Source organism: Dasypus novemcinctus, chromosome 22 (genome assembly GCF_030445035.2).
Source record: "Dasypus novemcinctus isolate mDasNov1 chromosome 22, mDasNov1.1.hap2, whole genome shotgun sequence".
In the NCBI taxonomy this organism is placed as follows: Eukaryota; Metazoa; Chordata; class Mammalia; order Cingulata; family Dasypodidae; genus Dasypus; species Dasypus novemcinctus.
The window spans coordinates 31,893,110-31,899,698 of record NC_080694.1 but is presented as its reverse complement, the minus strand read 5'-3'; the positions used below and the strand labels follow the sequence as shown (position 1 = coordinate 31,899,698).

At 42.8% G+C, this 6,589-nt stretch overlaps 1 non-coding gene across 1 annotated transcript; it reads right to left on the bottom strand.

Annotated features, from left to right (window-relative positions):
• Nucleotides 1-716: 716 nt before the first annotated feature.
• On the bottom strand, nt 717-777 carry LOC111766834 (U7 small nuclear RNA). Its single transcript, XR_002798788.1, has one exon. It is a non-coding gene; the product is annotated as a U7 small nuclear RNA (small nuclear RNA).
• Between the last annotated feature and the right edge of the window lie 5,812 nt (nt 778-6,589).

The window sequence follows — 6,589 nt, the reverse complement described above, 5'->3', positions numbered from 1 at the left end:
GCTTAGAACGTCTGTTCCGTAGCAGCAGGTGAGTGGCGTTTTCTGGGCCTTGGCTGGTGAGAGATTGGAAGTTTTCTGCTTCCAAAGTTGAATCAGAAGAGAAACAGTGTTCTTCCCATGGAAGGTGTGAAGGCAGAATTAGCATTCCTTTCTGCCAGCCACCGGGGGCCTGGGGTCATGGGAGCAGAATCTTTATCTCCTCTGTCCATCAGGCCCCTGTCCCACGGGACTTGGGTGACACTGGACACATCAGGGTCCTGCCACATCATGACATCAGTCAGGTGAGGGAGTCGGGGAACCAGGGCTTTTGCTTTTTCTGCTTTGTGCAGAGTTCATATACCACAAAACTATCACAAGAACAATTTTTTTTAAAAGTGGGCGTGGAGGTGGCTCAAGCGATTGAGCGCCTCTCTCCTAATTGGGAGGTCCCAGGTTCGGTTCCCAGTGCCTCCTAGAGGGAAGATGAGCAAACAGAGAGCACGCAGCAAATGGGCACTGAGAGCAGACCGTGAGCGCAAATGACGAAGCGGGCAGAGCAGGGAATAAACAAAAATAAATTTTTTAAAAAAATAATTTTTTTTTTTAAAGTTCTGCCTGTAAATAAAGCTCATGACTGAGTGGACTCATGGGCGCTGAGCAGGGTAGGGCGACGGGTGGTACGTAAGATGCCAGCTCACTCAGGGAGATAAAAGTAATTCCGTTAAAAAAAGGAGATTGAGGGTCTCCCAGCTAAAGCCAGAGGCCTACTAGACAAATTCTGAAAGAGCCGCCACACCGAAAGTAATACCGTTTTGCAAACCACTCTTGTATCAAGGAGAGGCCTATTGGCAAAATGACCAATGATGAAAAACAGAGCCATTCCTAAGAAATTTAACTTGTCCTCAACATCTGCCAAGCTTGGGGAAGGGCGTTTCCTCCTCGAACAAAGACTCTTATTTCCATAAATGTTTCTATCGAACCGTGCCCATCTAGCCTTCAATTTCTAGTTCAAGTTCCTTCTCATTTAAGAAATACCCTGGCGGCTGAAATGGCAGAAAATTTTAGCAAAGCTCCTGGCCAGTGAGTTGTACCTTCACCTACACTGCTCTAGCCAGCTCTGCTTAAGGCGATCCGTGCTGGAATTCCTTCTTCTGGGTTTTTTTGGCAGCACAAGCGGGGAACTGCCCAGGACGTTTGTCACACATGCTTTGAACCTAACCAGGGTCTCCAAGGCTGGGCTTTGGAACCCCTTTCAAAGGGAGGCGACCCAGAGTCAGCGGTGGGGGGCGGGAGGCAGGAAAAAAGAAAAGAACTTAAAATTCTGTTGTAGTTTTTTGAGGTGTGTTATTACTTTTCTAGGATGGTCCTTTCTGAGCCTTTTTGAACACACACAAAGTTAATAGTTTCACCTCATCGCCTAAAAATATTTCTCGAGGCACTAATGAAATAGAAAACTGAACAGAGTTCAGAAATAGAAAATTGAAGAGAGTTCAGATAATCGTGTTGTGCTTGTTAAGGTGAATTTGCTTAGTCATATCTATCTTTTTTATAGACATATATACACATACAACACATATCATATAGATAGAGTCCTATATATCATACATGTAGGTATATGCATACATATATATCCCCAAAAGGTATCAGATCCATCTATATTGATATGTAGAGATGGATGGAGGGAAGGAACTAAAGTCCAAGTGCCCTTCCTTGATACTACCTTCATTTAAGTACATCTGAACATTTTTATGGAGGAGGTGATTTACAACCCCAGAGCAGGAAATTCTCAGTCAGTTCAGGAAAGAATAGAACAAGGAGTGGCCCAACAATTACCTTGGCTTTGCCCTTCTAGGGTGTGGGCCAAAGTTTGATATGGTTAAGAAACACCCACAAGTGAAGGGCAGGAGGTGGTTAGTTAAACAACCTCATTTCCTCTCCTTACATAAACTCATTAGCAAAAATATGGCTTGGAGTGCTTACTCGCAATCTGGGGTTATGGTTCTTTTTGTTTCTATCCTCCAGCAGGGCTTGCTTTAAGGGGAGCTCAGTGGGAACCATGCTGGGAATTAGTTGCTCCTTGGAGAACCCACCAAAAAAGATTCCATTGTCATCCCTTTGGGGCTGGACTTGAACCAATGAGCTTGAAGCAAAAATCAGTCCCACGTGTCATCATCCCACCTGTACCCCCCAAATCACACATACTTCCATTGTCCCAAACCTAATTTCTACTCTTTTTAAGAAGCCCTTGTTACATCCTAATTCTAGTCTACGTCTGTGAATTACATTGCTAGACCTGTTGTTATTTCCATCCCTAATAACTTTATGGTGCTTACTTAACCTGGCTTTGATCCTGTTATTGACGTTGGAGTTATAATTACTGCTGCTAATTTAGAAAGCTTGATGATAGATTGAGGCAAATTGGCCAGCCCCTACGTGGGGAGCCAGCATGACGACAGTCATCAGGAACGTGGTGACACAGACCATTTTAATTAGACATGGCTAACATCAGCTGCCTCTATCTTCAGGGTGAGTAAGGCCTGGAGTTCCAAAAATACTGAAAGTCACATTATCTTGTTTGATCTCGAGAAGGGAGGGGTTGTCAAATTTGCCTCTAAGAGTTTCTCTCTTTCCTTTTGAAACAAGTTTGACTTTGATTTAGGATTAAACAGCTGCATGTTTTCTACTTATTTGGAGAAGTCATTCTATGAGGTTTATGGTCAACAACATGGAGATGTAAAACCATTAGTTAGGCATTTGGAAACCACAGGATAGCTATTTGCTCTTTGTCATTGCTAAATGCCAAATCCTTCGTAATTAAAAAGAAGTAAGCAAAGAACTATGTTGCACAATCCTTTTCCTTCCATTGCAATGGAATTGTGCCTTAATGGGGAAACATAAAGTGCAGTCAAATGCAACGTTAAGGACGGTGATGATTTTTTTAATGCTCGTACTTATAATCTTGAAACAGTTGTTCTGCTTACATAAACTTCACCATGATGGGAAAGCTACACCTCAAAGGAATTCTGCTGATGTGCTCATTTTGCTGGGACTTCTATGAAAGTCTAGAATTATTATATCTTACATTCTATCCCTGAGCAATTATATTCACCCCCAGACATGAGTACCTTTCCCCTGCAGACTCTCCCTGATCTCATACTTCAAGCCCTGGTTTCCTGTCTTTATCTGGTTTCCCCAAGGATGCTCCAAACTCAGTGGCCAAAACCTAACATGTCACCACTGCCCTCACCGTTTCTGATAATGGTGCACCTTTTCCCAGGGAAGCCAGAGTTGAATGTCTGCCAGCTTTGCTTCCTTTGTCTTCTTCTAAATCCAGTTGTTGGCACCCTTCTTTTATTTTTATATTTGTCTGGTCTTTCCACTTCTGTTGTCACGTTCTGAAGTTGGAAAATGCCTCTCTAATGCTCCCTGTACAACTGAAATAACCCACCCAGGTATCAAACTGCTTCCAGTTGCCCCCACTGAACCATCTGCTGCTGCCAGGATGATCTTAATCAAGCACAATCTTAGTTACATTTCTCTGCTGGTTACAAACTTCAATACCCCCTCGCCACCCCCCCATTCCTCCCCTCCCCCCACGAGGTAAGTTTCCAGCCACTGCGGTGGAGCCTGACTGGGCCATCTGTGACCTGGACTCTACTTGCATTTTTTAACCTCAAGGGCCTCAAGTCCCTAAAGATCTCTGCACTTCTAGCAGACTCCGGCATACCAGGCAAAGCTGTGGACCACTGCTTGAAGGCAGAGATGCCGCCCCAGTTTACAGGCAATGTAGATGCCTCCAGGTGGTTTCCTGCATGAAAGTTCCAGTTTGCTTTCTTTCACTCTCCTCTTTCTTTCACTTTCCTCACAGAAAGAGGAGAGAGACGTAAGTCAAAGCCCCAAACGATGTAGGAGGAGCGTGGGTGCATGTTCATGGTATTTCATCCTACACCCCCAGAGCACCGTGTCCTCACTCGCATGGTAGGAAGAGGTCAGAAGAGCCTGCAGACATGGACAGGACAGCTCTACAATGCCATTTTTTACAGATTTTCTATATTGCCTTTTTAGACTTGCTGGAAAGGTCTAGAATATAGATTTTGGCCTCACTGAGTGAGCATGGGTGTAGAAATCTAGTTTGGTATCTGGTTCTTTTTTTTTTTTAGCAGATACTAAGGTTGGAATCCCGGACCTTGTACATGCTAGGCAAGCCCACAGAATGACACCCCCTCCAGGGTATCTGATTCTGATGACACTGATCACTGAAAGGCAGCCTGTCATTGGCTCCAAGTCAGACTTAGGTTCAATTTCCTGCTACGTAACCTTATAAATCTCATTTTCCTCTTCTATAAAATAGAGTCAGCTACATTACAAGGCTCTTGTATGATTCGCATGAGCAAATAGAAAATGTTTATAAGGCATGAAATGCATAATGCCCATTATGCACTCAACTCTAACCGGGAACATAGAGGAAAATGACCATTATTCACTTGTGTTTAGATGACTGAAAAGGTGGGGGGGTATATATTGGTGACTTTGTTTTATAAAATTCTAAAGTGAATGTCAGCAGAGTTGCAATACCGCCTTTCCAGTTCCTTGGACTCACCAAGGACAACTAACAAGGGAATGATGATGGTCAACACCCATCCCAAGGAACAGAGAATCTACAACGGCAAGCAAGGTATTCCCATCCATCTGCCCCCTGGGACCTAAGCCCCTTTCAGTTAGAGGCAGAGGGGGTATGACCATCCCCAAATCCTCAGGATTGGGGAATGGACATTGGACTAATATAGACTTACTATTATTCTACTATAGACTTATTGTTGTTCTAGCAATGGAAGAACTTGTATCATTGGTGTAAAGGCAGTGGCCACCAGACTCTCTGAGGGGAGGCAGAGGGAAAAATAGGGGTAATATCGGGGCATTTTCAGGACATTGGAATTGCCTTACATGATGTTGCAATGATGGATACAGACCATTATATATTTTGTCATAACTTACAAAAGTACACAGGACAGAATGTAAACTATAATGTAAACTATAATCCACGGTTAGTGGCAATGCTTCAATATGTGCTCATCGATTGAAAAAATGTACCACACTAATGAAGGGTGTTGTTAATGTGGGAAAGTGTGGGAGGAGGAGAGAGGGGGGCATAAGGGAATCCCCTATATTTTCTATATTTGTTATGTAACATTTATGTAATCTAAAGTTTCTTTTATATATATATATATATATATATATAAACCTAAAGTGTAATGTTATAAATGAAAAAAGAAGTTGACAGTGGCCCTGTGTCTGTACATGTGAGAAGTTAAATATTATAAAATGTGGAATAAGATCAGGTTCAAAACCTCATTCCACCACTTTTTAGCTTTGGTATCTGGCTTTGGCAAATCTTCCAACATCTGAAACTGAAACTGTTTCCTCAGAAATGAGTTTCATCAGAATTTGTATGCATTTTTCAAAGTTGGCTGTAAAAACAGAATTAAATGCTTGAAAATCATACAACAATCTACTAATGGAAAAAAGTATTTTTATTGGGTTATGGGGGAACAAAGGCAGAAGTCTTCAGTGAATCCAGAAAGACATTGACCAAAATCAAACCTTAGAGGAAAGTACAGCCTCCACGTAGAAATCCAAAAACAAACAAACAAAAAAAGGTCTGATAAGGCAATAGCTTTAGGTGAAGATTTCACCTGCTATGGCAGGTAAAGCGAGAAATCGGAGGCATGCTTTCTACCTGGTAACTTAACTATAGTACTTACAGTTGGAGAATCTCATGTCTATAAAGGGCTGAATATACACATGCCTGAGTGTATATGAACACCATCATATTTTATTCTTCGTAGCATGAGAATTAATAATTCATTAACTCTAAAGTGCTTTTGAGAATCGCAGAGATTGACAGGTGTTCCATTGAATTAATGATGAGATATGATCTGTAGAAGGAGTAGGAGCCCTAACCCCTCCTGGATCTCCTAAAATGACACAGACTTTCCTTTAGGAACTCCTTTGCCTCTACAAACTCTTTGTGAGGTGGCTCACTGTCCCCATCTTCAAGGTGACATAACTGGCCTCCCTGGCGTTCCAAGGTGGAACCCTGCTGACTTGGTCTCAGAGCATCTTTGTTCTTTGTTTCTTCTTCTCTCCAGTTAGCAAGTATCTTAGTGAACCACCTTCTCTCTTTTTTCCAGGAATTTCTCTCTGGGGCTTGGGTTGCAAATGAAGGGATACAGTTATTTAGACTGTCGTGAAAGATGACCACCTCATTTTGAATAAAGTTTTTTAACTGCAAATGACATTCCTCAATGTTCATAAAGGAGAAGATTGAAGGTGCTGAGAAGGGCCTGCAGCCTGCTACTCCAACAGTCTCACTGCAGATGCAGTTCAGAGCAGCCCTGCCCATCCCTGGATGCTGCCCAGCCCTGCCTCAGTCTATGGCAACAGGAAAATGGACCTTTGCCCCATGGGTAGGAGTTGCCATCCTGAGTTCTGTGGCAGCCATGGCCCCACCTGGTTTTGTTAAGGATGGATGGATGGGTGGATGGATGGGTGGATGATGAATGAATGAGTCAAGGGCATAAAAAGCAAGTATATTTGACTGAAACAGACA